General features: G+C 38.0%; 1 long non-coding RNA gene and 1 pseudogene across 1 annotated transcript; one reads left to right on the top strand and one right to left on the bottom strand.

The window, feature by feature from the left end:
• Nucleotides 1-1,668: 1,668 nt before the first annotated feature.
• LOC123626454 lies at nucleotides 1,669-25,027 on the bottom strand. Its single transcript, XR_006730855.1, has 3 exons — nucleotides 24,923-25,027; nucleotides 2,853-3,011; nucleotides 1,669-1,723 (listed from the first exon to the last, which is right to left on the bottom strand). It is a non-coding gene; the product is annotated as an uncharacterized LOC123626454 (long non-coding RNA).
• LOC123626733 lies at nucleotides 1,863-1,983 on the top strand (annotated as a pseudogene).
• Nucleotides 25,028-26,684: the final 1,657 nt, after the last annotated feature.

Below are 26,684 nucleotides of genomic sequence, written 5' to 3'. Positions count from 1 at the left end.
CAACTCCTGTCCATTATACATGTCTCCCACCCTCAGAGATAGCCCCTCTCTCTTCATTACCCTCCCACAGCTCATTTTGACTTCCATGTGGTCTCCTTAATTGGCTGGCCTGATTATTGTATTTTTTTCCTTTAATTGTTGCTACATTTTACATCTACACCTTACTTAAGAGTTCAAGCACATGGCTATAATTCTACCCTTAAAAATCTTTAGAAGTTCTATATTATCCTCTAATTAAAGAACAGATTCCTTAACTGTGCATTTGAGACCTTCAATATATTTTCTAGTCTTGTTTTCCACTGAGCTTCTATATAGAGCACGTGCTTGGGTCGGCCTCAGTTCTCTTTATTTATCAGCCAAGCTTTGTATATTCTTGCCTTCAGTTTTGCTTATGCCTCTCCTTGGGATACCCGGCCACTGAGTCTACATAAGCCAATTTCTCCAGGTCCTAATAAAATCTGTCCCCCTCCACAATGATGCCCATGATCTCACTAGACTGAATTTATCACTTTTTCCTTTCAACTCTCACAATGTCATTTTCAATTATGTATTACAGTCACTTGTCACATATCTAATCTTGCCTCCTTAAACCAATGGTTCTTGAGGGCAGAGGCCATGGTATATTTATCACAATTAGAGCACCTACCATTTAATGAATGTTTACTATGACTTAGGCGCTGGGCTGAGTATTTAGTATGCAGTATCTTCTTTAATTATCAAACCAGTCCTCTGAAATAGGCACTATGTTTTAATCCTTATTTCATAGATGAGGCAGTTAATGCTTAGAGAAGATAAATAACTTCCCTGAGGCTAAGCAGCTTCTAAATGACAAAACTAGAATTACTGTCTGACTGTAAAGCCCATGCAATTAACTGTGACTGTATCACTCTCTCTACAACACCTAATTTAATAAATGCCAGTTAAATGAGTAAAAAATTGTCAGTATGTGCTGTTGAAAAGCATAAGGCTTAGTAGTTAGACTTTAGTTCAAATTGGAAGCTCTAACACTTTCTTGGAGTGAATTATTTATCAAGCTATTTCCTCATTCATAAGGTGCAGGAAAGGAATAATAATTCCAACCTCACAAGGGTGTTGTGAGAATAAAATGAAATAATGCAAATGATGGTATCTGACAGCAGGCTCTCTCTACATATTAGCTGATAATAATAGAAATATTTTTACCATTTTACTATTCCTCCTTGGAGATAGCAACATGAAAGGAAGAGCATGCCACCAACAGTAGCCATAACAATTTTACAAAATTCTCTGCACCAGAAAATAAACTTTATTCTCCACCAGACAAAGTTATCCATAGTCTATGACCTAAGAGGGCAATACCAAATATTATGGTACTTCATCATAAAGTAGTGTTTTAACTTCATTATATACAAGCATTTTTATATCTATCAATCCATCTACATATTTATGTGTTTAATTATAATATCATTAAATTGCCAAGGTAACCCTGTCACTGGGTTACTAGGAGTGACAGGTGCATAGCTCAATCTTTATTAAGACATTAACCTCTAGGTTTCAACTGTGTTCTTGCCATATCCCACAAGTGGCCTCAAATGCACAAATAAAATTTGATCCTTTTATCTCTCATCTTGTTTCTCCATGTAAGTTTCTTCTCTCTGTCTTGCTGACCTCAGTGATTCATGATGGCATTTCAAATACTTCCAAATACTGGTGTCCACAGGAATAATGTCCCTTTGAGCAAGGTCTTTCATCACATGAAATTTTAGAAATTATAATAGCATGTTATTATACACTCATCCACTAAATTGTACTACTGTTTACTGTTATTCTTCCTTTCATAAAACAAATGGCCTTTGATGTTTCATAAGATCCCATCACTAATTATCACTTCTTGGCCTTTTGTCTAAGATCAAGTGTGGTATCAGTTCTTATCAGTGGTTGGAGGAATACTGAATTTTATGTTAACTTCTTAGGCAAGGATGGGTGCTAGTCTCAATATCCTTTTCCCCATAAAAACCAAAACAAAAATTATTTATGAGACCTGGGTAAAGACAGTTCTCAAGCAGGGGACAAGGAGGAGAAAGGGAGCTGTGTGACAAGGAAACACAAAGAGTTACTTTTCTGGTTGCTCCAGGCCATCCAAATACGGGCCAGGTAGCTTAAGATGTTATAAAAAAGACGAATTTTGTCAATATATTCCCAAGTCCATGGTTCGGGAATTGAAGATGGAGAATTTTGAATGTACTAATAATTACCATTCTGTAGACATTCAGGGAAAAAAGTGCAGTACCTATCTTTGTAAATTACAGTGACATAGGAAATTCTTATGTGCTGTCTTGATGTATTTGTTTCAGATTTTAAGTACTGTAATGGGAGGTCTAAAACTCAATCTTCATATCCTGGAGGGATTTTATAAATGCAGGATGCAATTTGGAAAATTGAATAATTTTTTTAAAAGCTCTATGCTTTTAAATGCCTTAGGAAAAAAAAAAAAAGTCTACAGTGAACATCCCAGTCATCTCTATTTCAGTACTGGCAGCTAAAACATGTAAAAAATAAAATCTTGTTTGATGTCATCTCAAGGAAAACTTTGATACCACAAGGTGACATTTTCTGTGTTTGTGATTGATTATAGAAACAGTGCTTCACTGAGCTGGAGATAGTATCTTTCTGCAAGAAACAACAGCGTAGAGTTGCTTACTCTGTCCTTACTAGTCTTGGGAAGGTGCCAAGTTGATAAGGGCAGTTGATAAACAATTAAATAGAAAATACTAAAATAAATTTTGTGCTTTATAAAATATGTGCTCATTGGGCCTATCCAAGTTACAGATAAAATAGCCTTCACATACTACGTGAGGCCTTCACATACTCACATGAGGCTAGGACAGAACCAGTCTCTTGGTAATTACTGGCAAGTGAGCTCCATTAACATCAGGAACAGGTAAGGCTAAGCTTGTAGGTTGATCCCTGTTGGGACGCTGAAGTTCGCAGTGTTCCAGATTTTCAGCCATTGGCTGCTGGGTGCCGTTGATCTGTTGGGTGATGAAATGTAACTATATCAACTCAAATCTGTTTCAAATCTCAAATCCCTCCCTTCTTCCAGGACTTTATTCACCCACGTCAGTTAGTCCCTGGCTACCCTACTGAAACTTTCATGCCCTTTTGTTAGGGCTGGTGGAGGATAAACAGGTGGCAAGGAAGTGGCTAAGGGCGGAGAACAGGAACCGAATTGTAGCTAGGAACCAAATGGCGGCTAGAATATGTTCCCTTGGGAATATATATCGTAAAAAGTTCCTAGTAACCTTTAACTGACCTAGAGCTCATTACCATCTAATTAGCATAGCATGGGTGGAGCTTCATGAAGGATTCTGGGGAAGACTCATGTGCAGAAAGGGAAACTGTTACATAACCAACCTGTTATGTAACCTGTTCTATAACCACAACCTGTCGATCACCCCAAAAGGCGGGAAATGACAACCAGTCCTCCCAGAACAAAGGCGGGACAAACTAGTGGGACACCAAACAGCCTTTGGTGTCTTTCTCCATTGGTAAAGACTGACCCGTTCTACTCTCTCTGGAATGTATTTTCACTTTGTGTAGATTCCTTTTTTACTTTCATTCTTTCTTTTATGTGGTAAACTGTATAGAATTGCTCAGTGTCTATGATCACTCCGTCATTGGCTCCACTCGGTACCAGTGCTCATTCTTGACACTGGGGACCAGGGACCAGGGACCAGGGAACATCCACACAGACGAAACTAATGCTTTGGTTGACATTTTCTTGCTTTTTTTTTTTTCCCCTTCCTAGCACCTACCACTTTCTACTCTACCATATAATTTACTGAGTTTCCCCCATGAGAATGTAAGCACCCTGAAGGCAGGGAGTTTTGTCTGTTTAGTTCTATATAGAGATATATATACTAATATAGCTCTAGTGTGTTGACTAGTCACTGATTCATCATAGACATGTTAGATGAAGGCCAGTCACATAAAAATGGTTATGAACTCACACATCATAGACATGTTGATAAAGATAGGTCACATGAAAATGGATGGATACGAATTAGGGAGCTGCCTGAACCTTCACGAAGGAGCAGGCAAGAAATTATTTTATAACAGGAAACAAACCTACCTAAAAGCAAATGTCTTTTGAGTAACAGCAGTGAGTCTGCCAGCTGTGAGATTTTCTTTTGTAAAGTTGAAGAGATCTATAAAATCCTGTTTCACAGCTGTCAGAGAATATATGTTTGTAAAGGCATTATTTGCAGAGACTATCAGCAAGGTTTACAAATGAGAGGCTCACTGGAGAAAGGAAGCAGTGGCAAGATTCATGATTCCTGAATTTCATTCATTTGTGTGAATCGGTAAAAACTGCTAAAGACAGAAAAAAATAAACAACCTAAGTAGAATTGATAAGGTATAAAATCACTGTACAATAAAGCCTGTAATTAGAAAATTTACAGGCAGGAAACAGGTTTTCTAGACCTCGGCACAGAGCAGCAGGCATCAGAGATGCTGTAAACATCTTTATTTTTAACTGGCTGGGAAATCCTGGCTTTCAGACATTAATAGCAGCAGGACACCTTGGGAAGAATGGCTCTGTCATTTGACAGCTGAACGACCCTGTGCAACTTATCAAGACTCTCTGAGTCTCAGTTTCCTCCCCTGTAAAATGGAGAAGTAAAATTCCTACTTTACAGAGAGATTGTTAAGACAAAATGAGATGCCATCTTTGTGGATTTCCAGCCCACATTACTAACACTGCCCCAAAGGCACCCGAGGTTTTCCTTTATTTCCATGTTTGGGGGCTCAGCAGGCCTCTGAGAGGGGCCCTGCTCTGTCTCATGGACAGCATCATGTTTGAGCTTCCGATGCTGATACATATTTTCTCCCAATATTTTATATTTCTCTGGTCATTTCAGCGTATTTTTTTAAAAAGTAGAGGGGCTGAAATGTTTGTATCCTAGATGCCATCATATCAGAAAGTCCTCTTTATCTCCCTGTTTTGGAAATTTTCTTTACGTATCTTAGTGAACTGTTCACCATCTCAACCACTGTTTCAAACTCTCAAATCCATGATGGTCTATTGCTTACAATCATCTCGAATCTTTCCTTTTAATGTCATAATTTACTTCATTAGCCAGCCCTTCTCAGGTTAATTCCTCTCATTTTTATTTGGATTAATAGGTACCCTTGTTTTAAATTTGATTTGGCATATTAGTAAGAGTTTTTTTAAAAAGACTTTTTAAAGAGTAGTTTTATGTTCATAGCAAAACTGAACAGCAGGTACAGAGAGCTCCCCATCTACCTCCTTCCCCTCCACACACACAGCCTCCCCCATTGTCTACATCTGTCACTAGAGTTGTACATTTGCTACAACTGATGAACCTGCACTAACACGTCATTATCCCCCAAAGGCCATAGCTTACGTTAGGGCTCACTGTGGGTGTTGCACATTCCATGGGTTTGGACAAACGTATAATGATGTGTATTCACCACAACAGTATCACACAGAGTAGTTGAATGGCCCTAAAAATCCTCTGTGCTCTGCCTCTTCATCCCTCCCTCTCCACCAACCTCTGACCACCTTGCATCTTTTTACTATCTGTATAGTTTTTGCCTTTTCTAGAATGTCATAGAGTTGGAAGCAAGAGATTTTTCAATCCAATAGGCAATATATATATATACACATATATATATATTTTGTTGTTGTTGGACTACACTGTGATCTCAGTCTGCTTTTCTTTTAAAGACAATTTAAATTAAAAAATTTTAATTTAATCTAATTAAAAATTTTATTTTATTAATTTCAGAATATTACTGGGTACAAACATTTAGGTTGCATATATTGCCTTTGCCCCACCAGAGTCAGAGCTACAAGCGTGTCCATCCCCCAGACAGTGCACACCACACCCATTAGGTGTGTATATACCCATCCCCTCCACCCCCTTCCACCTGCCAACTCGGACAATTCAAAGACGGTGGATGATGTAATTAAAAATGTTTAATTAAAGATTAATTTAAATACGCAAATAGATTTTCTATGTATACTTTAGCATTTAAGAAAGAGCAAAGGTATCCTTGTGTGTTATTCTGGAAGGTACCTAGGAAACCTTGACTTTTTTAGCCCCAGCTCTGTTATGATCTGGTTGTATGGCACTAACTTCTTTCTCTCTCTTTTTTAATACAATGAAGTTGAATCAGATAATCTCTTCTCCTTTTAAAATTGCCTCATTTTTAGTAGCAAGAGATTAAATATTTTTTATTTTACCTCAAGCAAATGGAAATAAATTGAACACAGGTTCCGCTTTGGATACTAGAAAGCAAAAGATAATCGTGCAAGGACTAATGTTACTGTTTAAGGAGATACTTTATAAGCCAACATTTCACTTGAATGTCATAGAATTTGGCCATGGGGGAAACCTCCGCTCTGAAAGCCCCTGACCTTTCAAGGATAAGAGAGAAAAAGAAGTGGCATCGAGATAAACACAATTCATTAGCACTTCTCAAGTTCTTATTAATACGGGTTTTCATTTTCCCTAAGAGCCCTTAAAATCTCTGTAGCAGAAGATATTGGATTCGTCATACGAACATTTGACAACACACAGGACTGATAGAAGGGGACAGAGGGCCTAGGTGGAATTAAGCTTAGTTCAGAAAGCTGAAATTTGTCGTCAGCTGTTCTCGAAGCTTAACACATTATAAATTTATACATTGCATATGGCAAGTGAGGGTGAATTGGAGACTCGAGCAAGCCAGACTTTCCCTGCAGAAGCACAGTTTTCCTTGCACAAAAGAGAAACATGTAAAGGGATAGCATTAAAAAGAGAGGTTCTGGGTGAGCAAAAATATTTTTATACTTACTCAAAATTAATTTCTGTGATTAAAATGACATCAATTAAGACATACCCCTCTCTCTCTATATATGTATTTTAGTAATTACAGTTTTCTTTGTATTAGATTCATAAAATCATCTCAGGGCCAATATGGTGATTTCATGAGTCAGACAAAAAGACAGGTTTGCTTGAATACATTAAAATCTCTGCCAAGATCTAAGCATATAAGGCCTGAATCTGGAAATGATAAAAATTTTGTTTCAGTTTAGACAAAGATATATAAAGGAGAAAAAAAGAAATCTACGGACTGAAAATATCCTGTGGGTCAAGAAAAAGATATTTGTCGCCAGTGTCTCGTGTTAATGAAAGTGGGTAGCTGAGGGCTCCTGACTGCATCTGCTACCGTGAGGTCTTGCTGAGAATGCAGCTGCTGGCTCTATATATAGACTTAATTCCGTTGCTGAGGGAATAAAAGCATACATACTATAGTAATGAGATTACTGGGACAGCTCCCAAATTGAGACAGCTGAGCCGAATCAATAGATGCATTTTTCTTCTCCTTAAAATTGCCGAGCCCATTAGAACGGCCAATATACTTGGTTAGACCTCTGGAACTTAGAGACTGAGTGTCAAGCTCCCTCTAGCATTTTGAAATTAAAAATTTAAATGCAAGGATGATTCCAAAACATGATGACCACACATCTGAGAGTGGTAGAGTAAGACAACAGTCCCAAACTCGATCTGGTTAAGCAGACATACAGTGGGTAAAGTATCCAGATGATCAACAGACTGTTTGAAAGGTCTGTCAAGCTGTAGAGAGGCATAGGCGATTTTGTAATAGTAGACAAAGGTGACGTTTTTGTCCTGGAGCATCATTTCAATCATGTCCACGTGTCCTATGGAGAAGTAGTAGAGTCAAGTGGCTAAATACAAGGTCTGATATCAGATAGGTCTGGGTTTAAGTCATTACTTCACCATTAACTGGTCACGTGACCTCTATGAGCTTCGCATCTCTAAAAGGTAGTTTCTTCATCTGTTAAAGGGGATTAGTGATAGTAACAATGATCATTATCTTAATTACCATTAACATTTACTTCCAGCTTTCTTGGAGTAACATCTCCCAGGAGATCAAGTGAGACTTGTTTGTAGCGTATTTATCATAGTGACAAAGCACTTAGCACATCCTCAATAAATGCTAGTTATCGATACAGCTACAGGCATAGAAACGGTAATTATGTAGTCACTTAAACTATCATTTGTATCTGCAATTTACAAAGTGCTGTATTATCAAACAGGGAGGGATAAAAAGATGTATTCTTACTAGATACTTTCTCTGCTCCCAAGGAATCTACAGTTTTGTAGGGGAGCAGATACAGAAAGAAATGCTGAGCAAGGGCTCAGTATGAAAATGGCCAACCTCGTGATGTCTGATTGAACCAACTCTGTTTTGAATTCCTTCCTAAAGACTTGTGTTTTTCATGTATGTCTGTCTTCTTCATGGATAGTGGTTGGGTGAGGATCCACTGTTTGGTTTCTAAGGTCTTCTTTCTAGAGATAAGGTAAGTTTATACCTACTCAAGTCTGAGGTTTAAAACAAGAGCTAGATCTTTTTCCCAAAACTCCACCCCAAGGCTACTTTTGTTCCCTACTCTTCTCTGAGTACATTTCGTGAGTGTCATAGCTTCGTTTCTCATCTAAATGATTATTTCTAATTTTCATCTTCAACTGAGGTCTTGTCTTTAATTTCAAGATACTTCTATCCTCCCAGCTATCAACATATCCATTTGTATGCCTAATAATCATCTCAAATCTTTGACATGCAAAGCAGAACTCACCCTTTGTGTACCTAAACATGTTACTTACTCCTCTGGTGTTCCCTATTTCAGTAAATGGTACGGCCATTCAATTAGCTGCATAAGCCACAACTCAGGAATATCTTTGAGATTTGCTTCTTTCTCCCACCATACTCAATAACAAACCAAGTCTTGCCTATTCATTATCTCACAGGTTAAATTATCTCAAATCCTTGCCATTGTCATCCATGCCACTCTGACCTCAGTCTGGATTACTGAAATAGCCTTCAAATAGATTCTCCTGTTTTGCTTTTTGGCACTTTGTAATTCTCTCTACACATAGTAGCTACTTTTTAATACACACAGATACAGCTAAAATTCTAGGTTTTCCTTGCCTGGAACTTTTGTAATAAATCCTGAAATACCTAAATGTGGCTTATAGATAGGGTGGGTATTTAATTTGTCATCTAAACTAGTACACATTTGGAAGTGAAAGGAGGTGCTATTTATAATTACCCCAATAATTAGGAAAATAAAAGTGAAATGGAAGAATCTGATGTAAATCAAGATGTACGGATATTCTCAGAACAATGCAGGCAGTGTAAAATGTTGGTTGTCCTTTAGAGATAAAGGACTGATTGCATTTTGCCCCAAATTATGTCATTGGTATCTTGCTTTGGTTGACAGCAGGCAGCTGTCATTATGGGCATGTGGTATTTTCCCGTGCCTGGAAGAAGATCTCAGGAATGTATAATTTAAAACATGCAAACAGGAAGGGATTATGGTTTTTACTAGGGATAATCAGAAGGTCAGGGTGGGGATGGAGCTGTGTCTTCCCATAATTATTACCATGGTTACTAGGGCTTCACAGGATGCATTTAATGGAGAGTCCAGTGCTTCTTGCTGAGGAGCAGCCAGGATGCTCTGACAAGGGCATGACCCGAGGATGGAAATGGAGCCCACGACCATCAACCACTGTTGAAATAGGCATTGCCCATGAGGCTGCACAGGCAAATCCCTTCCCCTAGAATTCTGCAAGGATCAATTAATCAAAGGAGGCAAGACAGGTCGCCCAGAGTGAGATCAGCAACCAGAGATTCTGCTGCAGTTAATTGACACTAAAAGCAATAAAAAAACTGGAATTTTTTTTTTAACCTGTCATAGAAATGATACGTGCTTCTAACCATTGAATCATAGATTCTCACTGAGCTTAGTGCCTTAAAATCCTTCATGATATCTTGATAGAATGCACAGTCAGAAATTTCAGAGTCATCTTTAAGTTTTTATCCATCCTATTTGAAGCTAAATATATGGACTTTTAATTCTGTGCTTGGGACTGTGCTATGTGCATTATCTTATTTTGTCTTTATAACAACCTAGTGAGGTATGTATTATTATTTCCAGATAAGGAAAATGAGCCACAGAGTTTAAGTGCCAGGTCCAAGTTTACACAGGTAGTAAATGGGGAAACCAATATTTCAACCTAGATCTGTCTGACTCTATGGTGGCTGGCAACAGAGCACCGTGTATACTTCTTTTTCCTGTGTCCTAATCAATGACCGAAGCCCATTATTTCTACCATTTCTTGGTTCATTCACGTCTCCCCTTTTCCACGCGTTCATTGTCTTATCACAAACCTTGATCAATCCCCTCCTGGAGTATTGCAAAAGTCTGCTAAAGGTGTGCACAGATTACCCAGCCCTTAGAGTGAGCTTTACAAATACATAAAATATAAATCTGATCAATTTAAGTCCTCTGCTTAAAGTTCTTCAATCCAAGACTCCTGCATATATCATAATATAATAAAGTCTAATCTCTCAGCTTAGCAACAGTATTGTTTACACTCTACAACTTTTCTTTGTTGCCTTATAGTAATATGTCTTGCCACTTTACCTAAGGACGTCCTTCACTCTGATCACACTTTCATGAACTTCCTGCCCTTTTATGAGCTGTAGCATGCACTTCCACTCTTTTATGAATTTTAGATTAAAGGGATTATGAAACAGTAAATAATGCCAGGATACTGTTGCTTATTAGGGGCGGGATGAAGAAAGCATATTTTACAGCATAAAATAGGAAGAAAAAAAAACCACCGAGGGATTTTTGTTTCTTTGTTGTTGCTTTTGTTTCTTCACTTGTTTACAATTAAAGGGAAGTTTGTGAGTTATTACAGCACATGCTGCTTAATTCCTGCCAAAGACCAGCAATGGTGATAATCCCCAGACCTTGCAACGCCAGCGATTAGAGGCTGCATGTTAGCAGGCAGCTGAGGCGAGCCCTTCTGCAGAGCACATATTGCAAAGATGCACAGTGGGAACCTTCTTAAGCTCAGCAATAGCAGGACTGAGCAGAAGCGTCCAGGAACAATGCATGCACAGAAATGGCATTAATCATGTCTGTACTTTAGATCCTGAAAGTTAGGCATTTGTAGGTAATGACAATGTTCTATTCTTGTTACACAAAGAAGGAGCTATGTGAAACTATGAGGACTTTCACTATGGCGGATCAAGATATTTATTTAAAGCCATGTTTCTGTTTCTGAGAACCAGGATGATTTTTGTGTCTTCACATTGTCACTCCTCTGTGTATCTCTCTCTCTCTGTGTCCACATTTCCCCTTTTTGTAAGGACATCAGTCATATTGGATTAGGGCCCACCCTAATTCACTAAATGAATTTAGTGGACATATTTATTATTTTATGGGCTTGCCCTCCCTTAAATAGAGACCTTGCTGTTCTTTCAAACCTTTAATTCATCAGAGAGGGTGGTTTAGTTTTAGGTGCCCTGTCGTAATTTAGGGAAGACAGTAACATATTTATTTTGCTAAATATATCAGTTGAAAAGAGTTTTGAAAACAACCAAAGCAAAAACATCTGTATACAATGAAAACCTTTAATACAGTTGCTATTGCATGTAGGAATAGCATCACTACCATTGATATGTAAATAGTACCATGCCTGGTTTTTTCTATTTTGAGACAATTCAAATATTGGTACATCTAAATCAGCATGATTCTGCAGTGGGACTCCTCGTACTGTGAGTTATGGATTATAAGAGAATGAATATCTTAAAGCTGGAATTAGGTAATTATTGAGTTTATTGAACTTAAGTGTTTGGCAGCTCTTAGAACTGAAGCGCCTTTTTCAAATCAGGGTTTCTATTTGTATGTTTTTTTAAAAAAATCTAGAAAGATGATTCTATCACCATGTTCACTAGAGAGATTTAGAAATTCTTCATTCTGATGCAAAAAGACTTCTTTTGAAGAAAGAATTCTATACCTGGTAGGAAATATAAATTTCTTTTAAATTTTTTTCTAGGTTGGTTCCAAGGCACTAAGACATTCATTTAGCTCTTATTAGCTCCAGTTTCTTCTTCTCCTCACCTCCCTTCCCCCAACCCTTAGTTGACCACTTAATGGCTAGGATGAGAAAACAGAGCTATTAGCCACGGTAACTTATTGTTCCACTGTAATTTATCCTACTTGATTTCCAAACATCAGGTTCAGCCACATTCCTTCAACGAGACTCCATCCCAGGGCCAGCCCTACGCATAGTCAGAGGAGATAACTATATTAATGGGTCGTGCTAAACAGCTCACCTACTCCCAAATAAAATTTATTATTGATGATGAAAATACAGATAATAAGGTCTAACACTCTCATAGCGCTTATTTTATCCATTATGGGCATTTGTCTATAAACTCATTTAATCCCTACAACCACCTTATGTGGCAGGTGTGCCATTTTTATTCCATTTACCCATGAGAAGCTGAAGCATGGAGAGGTTAAGAGTTATGCCCAAGTTGATACAGGTGGTGTTAGTAAGCAACAGAGTAGGGTTTGAACTCAAGCAGCCTGATTTTAGGTGAAATGTTTAACTGCTATATTCTACTGCCTCTCATCATTGGAGAGATATGTATTGTGCACCTGCCATATGCTCAGCTCCGTAGTAAGTCCTGGCGTGAACAAAATAGGCACAGTACCTGATCTCACATGGACCAAAGATTAATGAGCATTGCAAACAAATTACAGAAGCCACTAAAAGCCTGGCACACTGAGCTAGATAAAACATAGTAATTTTTCATACATAGTAGATTTAAAAAGAGAAATTCCCAGAAGGCAGCTATGATGGATGAACTCTGAGAGCAGTAATCAAGAACTAAGGCTGAAGAGCTCAGGGAGGCATATGAACTTGATCTGGACCCTAATGGATGGGGCCTGAGGTTCTGACATCCACTCAGGGGGTAGTATCCAGGCTGAGGGGCCCGTGCACATGGGCAGCTGATATTGAGTCACCTGTATGACATTTAGAGTATCTAATTCTGTCCTAGCTATGAAATAAATAGGGGGAAAAAGAGTCCCCTGAAATTAATTGGAACCCCTGCCCTGTGCCACACTCGGGTGGGAGTTTTAACTTGTATTTACTCACATAGTGCAGCCCTTCCCCACCCCCAAGCCATAAATTAACTAATCTGGAACCAGTGAATTCCCTATGACCTTAGAAGAAAAAAGAAACATAGACAAATTAAAGTTAAACATTCAATGGAAGTTTTGAACAGATGACTAGTCAGAGCAAAAGAGAATTTTCTTGCTGGGAAGATAGGGTGTAAGTCATCTTGCTAGTATGATGGAAGAATGGATATAGAAGGGGCTAATGAAGAAAAAAGCAGAATCAAGGAGTAGGGTGAAAACTACACAGTCCTGAAGACATCAGCGGAACTGCAGAATACAACTTAGTTTGGACTTTTTAGTTATATAAACCAATACTTTCTTTAAAAATTAGCTGAAGCCACTTTGCTTTGGTTTATTGCCTTTGGCAACCAAAAGCCCTAATACTCAGAATATTGGGCACTCAAGTTCGACTATCTTCCAGAAAATTAGTAGTAACCCTATGACTTCTTTATCAAATAAGCCAAAGGATTATATTAATAACAGATAAGATCTGCCATTTTCATCAGAATAAGTTAAGCTGTGTAACAAGCAGCCCTCCCAAAGCGTATTGGCTTTAAACAACAAAGTTGTATTCCCCACTTATGTTCTGCCACCAGGGGTTGGCTCTGCAATGGCTCCGTGCTGTCTTTATTCTGGGACCAGGCTGAAAGAGAACCTCCTGTCTGAGACATTTCTTGCCCTGTAGCAGAAGGCAAAGGAAAAAAAAAAGGCAGAACCAGAAGATAACTCTTGAAGCTTCCAATCTAAGGTAGCATATGTTACTTCTGATCATATTTTATTGGCCAAAACAAATCATATGGCCAAGTCTGACATCAAAATGGCGAGGAAGTATAATCCTCCCATGGAGAAGGGAGTATTTGGAACAGTAACAAGATCTATCCACACTCACTTTGCCCTATAAATAAAATCATGTGTTTGAAAATGTCCACATTATTCACGTGACCTACCGGAATTAATATGATATCCAGCAACTTATTCCAGGATAGTCACCATGCTCTGCAACCCTGAGCACCTATCCTGGTTTGCCTAAAAATTGATTTGCTACCTCCAAAGGGGCCACTCCTACTTGCAAACCCTCGGTGAAAAGTGAACAGTGGGTCCTGGATGTCATCTTCTAAAGCTTGAGTTAGAGTTGCACTGTTCGAGGAGTTCTTATCCACTTTTGTGATAATTATTTTGCTGAATTATCTCCCTGTGCAGCCCTCAGTGATTTTTTTGGGGAGGACAATTTTATCTACGTGATGTATGACAATAGTTACTCTACGCTTGGGCTCCTAAGTTCTCCATGCCATACATTTGCCAATTTATCCCTGAAGGCAAGGTTCACTGAAGGTCATTGAAAGAAGTCACCTTTGTCAGACTAATCAGTGGAAAAGCTCAGGTGCATTTTAACTTCGAGGTAATGAGTTTCTACTTACCTCACTCACATCTATACAACTGGAAATAGCCACACGAGTGACTCTTTCTAAAAAAAAAAAAAAAAAAAAAAAAAAAACACAAATGGACCAAATTGACTTGTCTCCAACCATAAAAGAAAGCAACCAGCAACTTATTACTGTTCTGTCCAATCAGACTCTCCTCTGCAGGTAGGAATCTGTGCAGAAATAAAAAGTTTGGAGAAAGTAGAGAGAAGGATTCTTTCACTCAATCCAGCTGTGGGTTGAATTATATTCTCCCTAAAAATTTATATGTTCAAGTGCCAACCCCCAGTATGTTGGAATGGTATCTTTTTGGACATAGAATCAGTGCTGATGGAATTAGTTAAGATGATGTCATACTGGGGTAGAGTCAACCCCAATCCAATATGACTGGTGTCCCTATAAAAGGAGAGAATGTGGCCACAGGCATGCACACAGGGACATGGGGACATGAAGACAGTCATGTATCTACAAGCCAGGGAAAGAGGTCTGGACAGATCCTTCCCTCACAGCCCTCAGAAGGAGCCAACCCCGTCGATACCTTGATCTCAGACTTCCATATCCATCTGGATATTCATCCCAGATTTTATGTAATAGTTCTGAAATTCTTCTTTGCATTATAAGCCATAAAAATACTTGAAGATTTCAATATTTTGTCATTTAAAATACATATCTTAAATTGTCCTACCTAGCTGAAAGTGGCCTTAAAGTCCTTTGTCATAACATGGGGTCATTTATTTTGGGGGAAAACACTCAAATAAAAAAATGCGCATTATGTTTCTGAGTGGGTCCCTAGGCTCCTGGGTTGGAGCAGCTTTGTGATCTGTCACAAGAGACTGGGCACCAAAAGAAGAGAAAAAGAGAAATAGTTTTTAAAACGAGAGCCTCTGGCCTTTATATGCCCCTGCTAATAATTTAATTCACTGCAGTACTCCCCTGAACTCTTCATTGGAATCAAATCAGACAGTATTATAAGCATCCTCCTCACGGTTTCTATTTTAATTTAAACTTTGCCCACATGAATAGAAAGTTTGCTGAATTCTGTTGGGTTTACCCCATTTTTTAAAGCAAGGTGGGTGGAATACATTGTCTTCTGAAAGATGTACTGCCAAGGTTCATAAGTGTTAAGGTTGTATTAATAACTAGGAGAACCCATTTGCCTGAAAGTGTGAATACTGAAAGCATGAGACAGCATATTTACAAGTCTCTATAATCGGATCTGTACATTTATTTACTGTAGGAAATGAGGCAGCATCCCACAAGAATCACCTCTTTTTAAAATCTATTTTAACCGTCTTTTGTTTTCAGAATTTTTTGAGTTATTTGAAAATCATTCCTGAACTTTAAATGAGACTGTGACTAAAAATGACAAATACTTTCTATTCAAGGTGTTTTATATCCAGCAATTGAAGTTGTTCTAAATATCATCCTTTCTACGCAACATTTCACTACTTAAAATGTGTAAAATATTATTGGAGGGAGGGAAGACTGCATTTTTCATTAACAAAAGACTGTTTCAAAGGTCATACTACATGATTCCATGTATTAATATATAATATTTGTGAGATAACATAATTACAAGGATGGAGAACAGAGTAGTGGTTGCCACAGTTAGGGATGAGGGAGGAAATTACTGTGGCTATAAAGGGGTGACACAAGGAAGTCTTACAGTGATGGTGCAGTTGAAGATCTTGATTTTGGGGGTTAAGAAGGTGCACGTGGGGATACTGCAAAGATACACACACACGTGAATGCACATATGACTGGTAAAACCTGAGTCAGTGCATAAGCTCTATGGGTTGTACTGATATGAACTCCACAATTTGGATATGATACAATAGTTGCGTGAGAAGTTAACTTTGGCCGGTGGACGTGCACATGGGGATTCCTTGTACATTTTGCAACCATCTGTGAATCTATAATTATTTCAAAATAAAAAGTTAAAACTATTGAACCAATTAAAAGTAAAAACATGATGAGAGTCCTGGAAACTAATTAATTCTTTGTTCTGGGTTGAAGATTTCACGAAGAGAAGAGACTGGTTCCTTCCTGTACCTTGAGTTCTCTCTGCTGCCTTCATGCCCCCACCCACCAGAAGTTACTGCTACTTCCAACTTGTGTGAAATTCTCAGAAATTATCAAGTTACTTTAGTTGGGCCAGGAGACTATTTAGAACACAATTAAGGTTAAGTGTGCTCTTTGTAAAAAACAGTTGCAATGAAGACATACTCAGTTTTCAACACGTAATGATGACCCGGAGAGGTGACAATTCTTGCTGACCTTCAGTATTAGCTATGGCTACAGGAAGCTGAAATCACTCTAGGTTTTTCAAATACATAGGATTTAATAAAAGGAATTGGATCCTTACAAAATCATTGGAAAGAGTGGAGAAGCAGAAATATGGGGTTATAACTGAATGCCTAGATGTAAATATCAGGAAACTGTTTATGCTACTGCTACCGCCACTTCCATTACCAGTAGAACATGCCTAGGCAGTAGAATGTGAGAGCTAATCCAGTTTTTACAGTACCTATGAGAGCTTGCTTGTCCTCTGCCACAGAGGCAGGTTTATTATCTCTGGGTTGCTTCTGCTTCATAAACTTCCTCGAGTACATTTCATTATTGGAATGACAGCGACTTTTGTTGACTTTGAGTTTCCTTGCAGCCAGATCTGTCCCCCACAGATCCTATGGTGGTCCAGGACAGGAAGCCAGGCAGGTCATGATTCCTTTTTACCCTAGTGCTGCACCATCCTTCCTCAAACACAAAGCATCACAGTGAAGACCCCACCCTACGATTAATACCAGTTCCTATTTACAAAATATTTTTTTCTCACCACATTTTATCATATTTTTAAAAGCCTTCACTGTAACTTGTCATTGATAACTATCTTTCCTGTTGGAAAAAAAATCAAAATACTTAAAAAAAATGAGTGACAGCAAGTCAGTATCTAAACAGGAAAAGAGAATATGATCCCAAATAGAATCTGTGCAATTACAAATGTAATCTTGAAATGTATAAAATATCAGCTTCCTAAATTGCCAAGACAGTAAAAAGAAAAGTTGAAGCAGCTCTTTTGCGGTGTCTTCAGATCATCTTTCTGTTTGTTACATCTACTCTAAACGCCAGATTCTCTGCCAGTCAACAGTTTGTAATAACTACAATGCTACTTCTCAAAAAGAAAAAGACTATTCCAAAGACAATTGATAAGTTTACCTAAGAGAGGAAAAGCATGTCTGTCATCAAAGAGAGATTCTCTCAACCAATGAGTTTATTTAAATTGCTTCTGTAGTGTTTCTTTCAACAGTGCATGTTTTTAGTTGTTCATTGCATGTAGAATTACCTCTGTGTTTTTATCTCTGCACAGCAAGACTTATCGTCAAATTAGGGCCTCCTACATCATGTGCTATTCTTTACTTTCCCTTAGTGCTGCAGTTGGGCATTTTGGGAACTATAATTGCATGGGATTATTTAGAAGATATATTTGCTTCTTGCAAACACCCTGCATCTTCTTAATTATTCAAGTTCAGGGATCATCCTTGATCATCTTTTAATCCCAAGATTTCTAGTACAGAGCACAAAACCAGGTGGACAATCTTCATATATCAATTGAATTTAGTTAACTTGCTCAGTGTCTAATTCCACTAATTTGGGAATCATGACTCCCTGTAGTTATTAAGCTGTTTTCATACCACATGCTTCCATCTAAACTACTATTAGGCAAGATTTGTGAGGAATGTTTTCACTTAAAACTTTAAGCTGAGTAAATAATCAGTAACTTCCAGAGTATACATTGAAGTATCTTGGATGGGGTGACCCACATGTCCTGGTTTGTCTGGCGCTGTCCTTGTTTTAAAATCGAAAGACCCATATCCCTGGAGACCACTCAGTCCTGAGCAAACTGGTAGAGCTGGTCACCATAGTCTCGGAGTATCCAAATACTTTTTAAAGGAATTGAAAATCAACCCATGTTCCATATATTTGTCTCATAGGTACATGTAGAAATGATCAGATTTTGACAAAAGCAGCTTATTTTATTCAGTGTAGTGACTATTTTCATTTATCATAAAACCATTTAGCAAAATCTGATAATGTGTTACACTGTCCTGAAAACTGGCTCCCTATTGATGGTGCCTTGGTTTACCCCTAATCAGTGTCTTGGCTAATTGTGACACATCCAAGATGGGATAGGACTTCCAGTACCATTGAAGTGGTGGAATAATCACTGCTTGTCTGTGTGAGTCAGGAAGACATATGGCATAATCACAGTGACGTGACTAACACATCTGGTTCCATATTCTTGCTAAGCTTCGTCGATGAATGTTTACATTAGTGCCTTTGTAGTAGATGACATTCCTACAAACAAATGCAGTATTCCTTTACATTTACTTGAAAGATGCATACTTTAAACTTGGTGCCCATCCAATTCCTTCGAATCCACTTTTCTTTGTAGGCAGATGGTATATAGGGTAGTGTTCCTGAAAATATGATACTCATATCACCTGCCACAACATCAGCCGGGTGTTCCTTGTTGTTACCCTGGCTGCTTGCATCTAACAAAATCCCAGGTGATTGCAATACCCAGCAACATTTGTAAACCTCTGGAAATGTAAGTGCAATGATGGTGGTAGAGAAAAGACTCAGTTTTGAAACCATGCTTCCTAATGACTCGAACTGTGATTTTTGAGAAAGTGGCCTAATTTCTCTGAATTTTTACTTCCTCATCTGCAAAATGGAAAAGCATGATAGCTATCATAAGGCTGGTGGAGGCCAAGTGAAGCATGTGAAATGTAAAATGTTTCATAAACTGTAAAGTTCAAGGGCAATTGTTAGCTTCTGACTTATGCATGATCCTTCTCTTCATTTTCCTCAGAAATGCTAAAGAAAAGTTATTTCATGGTGTTTGCATGGTAGTTACTTAACTGCCTTTACTAAGACTGCATAGCTTTTAAAGTAAGACTAATCCATTAATTCAAGTTGGTTTCATGGGTATTTTGTCTGATTGGATTAGTCAGTTTGGTCAAATGTTTGAACTGGTGGTGCATAAAATTACGGGCAGTTTTGATAAAAAATTACTGTTAGATGCAAACAAATCAAGCATAACTAAAATACAAGACCTCTTCAATTCCACGATGCTGATTAAGGTCATGCAATTAAGGTAAGCAACTGGACAGGTACTTTCCAATGCCAGCTGCTCTAACAGATGCTTGTTACAAATTGCAACAACCACCACATACTATAGCTTCTGACCCAACTTGTGTTACTCGCTGCATTTGTAGAGTTTCAATAAATAACACATTGCCCTACGATTTCAAGGAAACTTCTACAATTAGTAGCACCAGTAAATCTTTCTCTTTAGGAGACCTTCCCTAATTAACCCAATTTTATCATGATAATTCCTTTATTTCTTCTGTTCTTAAGTCCTTTTATTTGTATGGATTTGACAATAAGCTCTATGTTCTTTTTTTCTCTTTTGTTAGTGTACATTGTAGAAGATATTTAGTTTGAAGTACATCAGAAAATATTTACAGAATATACACTAGGTGCAAGACAATGTTGAATTCCAAACAATCGGAGACCTTCATTGTCATCTAGGAGCTTATGATCTACTGGAAGAGATAAAGCATACACCTTAATAAATATACAGCAAAGCGATATCAATGTGGTAAATCCCAGAGTTCAGAAAATGTTTTAGCCTTAGTCTGTTATTACCTTACCATGTACTCAATAACATAATTAAAGCTTTATCCCTGTTTGAATTCTTGCAAATAAAGCCAATGTGAAGGATTGTTAAACTAGAGCAATCTAACACATACATTAGAGTGCTGAAGATAAAGGTATCAATGTGCATTAGTTAATCCAAGAAGACTACAATAAAAAGATTTTTATTTAGATCCTGAAATGGAAGGAAGAAAGAGGGGGAGAAGGAAATTAACATCTACAAAATGCAGTATTAAGTTGGTATCTTTGCATTCTTGTCCCATTGAATCCATACAATAATTCTGTGAATTTAATATTAGACTGAACCATGTAAGTATATGATGTTGTAGATTAGTATTGGTCAAAATGCACAAGCACGTATGTTTCAAACAAATGTTATTATCCTTCTTAAATAGACAGAGAAATTTAGTCTCAGAAAAGTTAAAGAACTTGTTTGGGCTCAGATAATTATGTCCGACTCCAAAGTTCTTATTGAAACATTTCTTTCCATTTTTCCCTATGTTTAATCCATCAGCCAGATCCTAAAGCGTCTACTCCTAAGATATCCAGAATCCACTCACTTCTCTCTCTAGCTCCACTGTTATCTTCTTAGTCCAAGCCACAACAATCTTTCCCAAATGCACTAATAGTCACCTTGTTTCTGTCTTGTTTCCCAAGGATCCCTTCTGCACACAGCCTTCAGCGTGAGCCCACAAAGACTCAAAGCAGAAGCAGATCATGTCACACTCTGCTTTAAAAACCCAAACAAAATTAAGTAACAAAACAAAACTTCTCTAATGACTTCCTGTTTTGTAGCAAACTCAATTATTTTCATCACAGCTCCTGCCTACAACTTAAATTGTGGGTAGGATATAGCAGGTGCACAGTGACTCTTTGTTGAATGAATGAAAAGTGGGATGTCTGTTAAACAGCCTTGGAAAAATAAAGTAGGAGAGATAAAGTGGGAACAACCACAGTGGTTTCTGAGTAGAAAGCATTTTAACTTTATCCTCTTCATCACGGGAACCCATTGTGCGTCTACAACAAGGGAGATACAGAAGAAAAAAAACAGTAGTGCTATGGAAAGATTAGTTTGAAGGCAGAGCATAAAAAGGGAGAGAAAAGAATAAGAAAGGGCAAAAAAAAAAAATAGTTGGAAAGTAATCTCAGTAGACTTCACTGGTTAATGATGACTTGAGCAAAAGGAGAGGCTGCTTGCAGAGAACAAGGAAAGTATGGATTTGAGTTTCTTGGCAACTAATAAAAGAGAAAGGACAAAGGACACTGGGGACTGAAGAATGTTACAATTTTTTCCCTCTAATTGACCAGATGATGCTTGCACTAGCCATGAATCAAGTCAAAAAGGAAAAAAGCTTCATTCTGGGGGGGGGAAAATTAGTTTTAGATGCTTTGAGTATGTGGTGAAACATAAAAATTGAAAAAATACTTTGGAGATGTGGGACAAAATCCTTTTTCTCTTAAAAATTTTTTTTGAATATACCCCATTCTCCTCCCCCTGCTTACTGCTGGCACCTAGTTGACACTTTCATTATTTTCGTTCTCTTGCCTGGGCTAGACAATGATCTCCTCACTTGTTTCTGGGTCTCTACTTTGGCTTCAGAGTACTTCCGTAAATGCAAATATGTTCCTGTATTTCCTAACAAAACTTCCATCCTCACTTTGTGACTCTATCTCTGTATTCTCTTTTCTCTTCCCAAAGCACCACGTCTAAAATCCTTAGCATAATGTCCATGGTGCTCCCCTATGTCTCTATTCTATTCCATCTCTCCCTACCCAGTCCAGGTGGGTAAAGATTTCAGGTCTCCCTGGTGCATCCTCACTATTAAGTTACAAGGAAAGTAAACCTCGGGCCAGATTCACCCAGAATTCAAGGACTGACTAGAAAATAGCACAAAATAATCTTGCAACCTGTCTTGTAATCTCTCTGTCCCTTTAGGAAATTCATTGCTATCGTGTATGGATGGGTCACTCAGGAAAGCAAATTCTAGAGGCAGGATTCAGTTAGCATATGGTCCACATCAGGCAGGCAGAATCCTCTGAACACAGGGTGTTTCTAAATCTAGCTCCGTTCTGAGGGAGAACAGTAAAAAGCTCACATAATTTTATACTTTGCTCACTCAAGGCCAAAGAATATTTCTATAATTTTAAGCCACGATATTTATATATCTTTGGTATTATTCATTTCTCCAATGACCGTGCATTTCTAAAAATCAATATATTTTCTTTGTGAATCTACAGTAACTTTTCTATCTCAACATTAGCTTTCCATTAAAAAAAAATCTAATTGAGTATGGTACAGAGGTCTTACTCAAAGATTGATAGAAAAATACCTTCCTGTAACCATAGACATATTGCAACAATGGATTGAATTTAGAAAGTAAAAGCAATTGTATAATGATAATGATTTCTCCATTTCCCTGTCACCTGTGTATGTGTTTTAACACATTGATTTTTGGATGTAATTTTATAGGTCATCAATATCAAAAGCACTGTACAAATCTAAATGTATTTTTTCTGATAGAGTTAATGCCAAAAATATAATCGCTAATGTAAAATGTGTAAATCATCACTTTTGGCATCTTTCATTTTTCCCTTTAGCATATTTTCAGAAGAAAGTCTGGAGAAAATAAATCCATGTTGACTTGGAAGCTGACTCTTCTTTAAATCAATCCTACCATAGGATGTGGTTAACTTTAAATTTCTTGCCACCCTATGGATAGGACAGCTCCAAACGTTATATAAATTTTATTTTTAAAATTTTATTTCTTACTGTTAACTTTGTGAAACTTGCTTTCCAGCAAATGGCGAAGTTAAGATGTTGTCATCTAATGGCTGAAAAATGAAGGTGACTGTGTTCTGCGTGGCCTTTTTTGCCTGCTGGTGTGAGTCACCAACATAGCAGGGAGGAAAAAGTAGGTAGTGTTGTCACCTGATACCTTTTCTTCAACAGAGAGACATCCTATAATGGAAGTATTTCCATGATTGGGTGATTATAGATATGGATATTTGATTTGAGTTTTATTAGGAAGGCAATCATGTCTAGCCAGAGCATCTTGTGCCTCAGTTTTCCTACCCACTAATGTGGATGATAACATCTTTATTTACTTCAACATTATATTTTGAGGCTGGAGTCTTCTCAGGTTTGACTTGTGTCTCCAAGTTTACCCTGTGTTAGCTTTGAGTCAAGGTACCTTAGAGTCATATTGGAAGCCCAAATGTGTCTTATGAACTTTCTTATATAAAATCTGCTACCAAAACATCATTAAGTTTTCTAAGTAAAAATGAAATTGCCAGAAAACAAATTTTTATAAAGTGACATAAACAAAACCAAAAATGCTGAGTGATTCAAAATATGAATTGAGCCAAATTATTTCTTGATTGGAATATCCTTCCACCCTTTTACTGTGTATTATGCACTTATTTGGTCTATAAAGATCCAAATCCAGAAATGCCGTCCACTCCATGAATTCCCTCAGTGCCTCCCCCACGTCCAAGTGGAGCTGACAGCTTAGTTTTCTGTTTCTTTTATAGTACCTTGTCATTTCTCAACTATATGCAAAGTGTACTTTTATTTCTTTGTCTATTAATCACACATTATTTTTCCATTAATACCCTATGAATTCCTTGAAGGCAGAAACTGCATTGTAAAAATTCTTTTTTGACCTAGAACGGGCACTAATGGTGGTTCATGGTGGAGTCACCAGACGGAAATGAACATTAATGTAGCTCATGGAAAGTCAAATAATAATACCAGAGAAACCAAACTATTTTGTGGACAACAAATGACACCAAAAATAAGCTCTATAAGTTCAAAGAACTGGCCTGGAAGGATTAGGGAAGGGTTTAGAGGGAAATTTGGAACTAATTCCAAGAATGACTTGGAATTAGCGTAGCCACAGAAGAAGGAAAATTGTTCCAATCCAGAATTATTGACGTTTTCACAGTAATAAATCACAAATTACTCAGCCAAATAAAAATATCTTTCCTAAGATGTTAAGTTGGAAATTATAGAGTTTTACAAAATTAATATACTATATCTTAATAATTTACACAATATGAAACTTTCAAAACCAAGATTTCTCCCCAGAGGATTTTGAAAATGGAAACCTAGATTCCCTGAGTTTTTGATATAGATTGTAAACATCTGTTGTTTCAGTTTTTCCTTTGCAGAATGGGACAAGTACTTCATTTTTTCCCCTCAACTTGCCCCTATAAGTCATCAACGTGGGGCTGTTTGGGGGGAAGGTTTCAGGCATTTACGTTGTACTCCATGCACTATATGTCAGCAAAATACAATGTGAATTGTGGGGGACTTGTACAGTATGTCAGCTCTGGGCTTACGCCTCACCAGGTTCCGTGATTTGATACATCAATTGCCTTTGCAAATCTTCCACTGTTTCCTTAAGAGCAGGCACATCCCGATTCATAACAGGCACAAATCAATGAGAAAATTAGGTAAACTTGTGTTAAATGTGAAAGAAGAAAAATGATTTGAAAAATGAGAAGAATATGAGTATAATGTACAATTGTTACTCTTCCCCTCCCCAGCCCGAGTCGAGAGAGGATCTTTCTTGGATCCTCACTGTGAAAACCCGGTGTGGTTCCTGCTGGGAGAGCCCAGGAAAGTGTGGACCCCACACCAAAACTGACACTCTAGGAGTTTCTCACTTTGCTGTGCATCCACACTCAGATTTCAGCAATTTATCAAAATTGTGAATTTTCCTACCAGTTTGCGGGTCCATTTGTTTCTGTTCCAGTAAGCGGATCTCTGTGGCTGTATCTCTCTGGATGTCCTTGTCTTTCCAGATTTTGGTGTTGATGATTGGCCCTGTGTGTTGAGTTCTCTGATGTGTCCAAGCAAAGTCATTGTTTTTCAGATTGTTTGGCTGTTTCTTGTTGTAAGGATGGGTGTGAAAACCCCAGGCTAAAACAAGAAGTTCACAGACTTGAGATTTACATCAAGAAAGGGGAAGCTGGGTAGGGGTTTGAGGTTGAGCACGATGAAAGACCTTTTGAAATCAAGACATCGTCTAACCTGGGGTATGGATTTGTGCTATATCTGATGTAGCAGGACACAGCCATCCTCCATCCCTACTTAGGCATCTCTTCAAAAGAAGTTTTAAGTCTCATTCAAAGAGAAGAAAGGCTCTGGGTGAACATGCTTTGCATGAAGACATGTATTAGTCTTGGGAGGAAATCACAGAGTGGAGTCTGCCTTGGCTAGTCAATCTCATAGCTCAGGCCCCTAGCTGCTGCTCAAAGCCCAGAGTGATGGGATTGTGGTACAGAGTGATGGGGAGATGGGCACTAAAAATGGTATTTCACTAATAGCTCTGCAGATACTGAGAACACAGAATAGCCCTATTTGGGGTCATTCTTAGAATTGAAAGGAAGATTGGGCCTAGATACAACAGGGCCTTAAAAACAGATGGAATAATTTAGATATAATGTAAGGGAAAAAAATAAACATGCCACTGGAGACTGTTGAGTAAGACAATGATATTTCCACTGGATCAGGGACAACTTCTGAGTCTGGGTGCATAGCAGGTTATGTTGATGTCTTCGTTTGCAGGTCATAGAGCATAAAGGAGACCCTGACTTTGAATCCAGGCATTAAAGAGATTGGATTTGGGTTCTACTACTTATGAACTGAGCCATTTGGCAAACTTCTTTATAAGCCATTTTCTAAATTACCTCTCTGGCCCATATTTTCACCTGAAACATGAAGGTAATATCCATTCAAGGCATTTTGGTGATTCTATCAGCCCATGCAGTGTACAAAGATATAGGGAGTGTTCCATAAATGTTTTATTGTGTTAAAAAGTTTGAGTTTTATTTTAATCAGTTAATGGGTAACACGGGTATCTCTCTAGGCTCACAAAATTAACAAAATGAATCTCAATCTCATTGAATGAGATAAAAATAAGCCCCAAATCTCTGTGGGGGGGGTGGAGGAATGGTAGAAACCAGAGAGGTCTCCAAATCAAGGATAAACTAGGGGGTAAGAGAGATGAGCAGCTCTTGAGTAGCCAGAGGACAGCAGCCGAGCACAAAACTTACCAAAGTCACAGGATGGCAGTTTTTCTGGAACCATCTCAAAGATATTCTGAAGTTAGGAAAAAAAAAAACAAAACTAGATTTACCATCATGGGACCAGACAGCGTGGAGGACATAGAAAAGGACTATAATGCAAACTGAATAAAGCAATTTATCATGTCTTCTAAAGTTTCTATTTCTTTGCAGTCTAAGTTATAATTTAAGGAGAACTTTGTCCTTCAATTTTAGGTTCACAACCAAGTCAGGCAGGAAAACATCTGAGACAGTGTGGAGTAGAGGAGAGGTCTGGACTTTGGAATCAGACAGGCTTGGATTCAATTTCCAATTTTTGCTTCGATTGCGTATGACTTTGGGCAAGTTATTTGGCCCTGAAGAAGTCAAAACAGACGTGCTGTTTTGCTTCTAAAAGCATTTCTTATTCCACAGTCAGG

The sequence above is a fragment of the Lemur catta genome, chromosome 22 (genome assembly GCF_020740605.2).
Source record: "Lemur catta isolate mLemCat1 chromosome 22, mLemCat1.pri, whole genome shotgun sequence".
NCBI lineage: Eukaryota > Metazoa > Chordata > Mammalia > Primates > Lemuridae > Lemur > Lemur catta.
The sequence above is the reverse complement of the archived record's forward strand: the minus strand, read 5'-3'. Positions and strand labels throughout refer to the sequence as shown.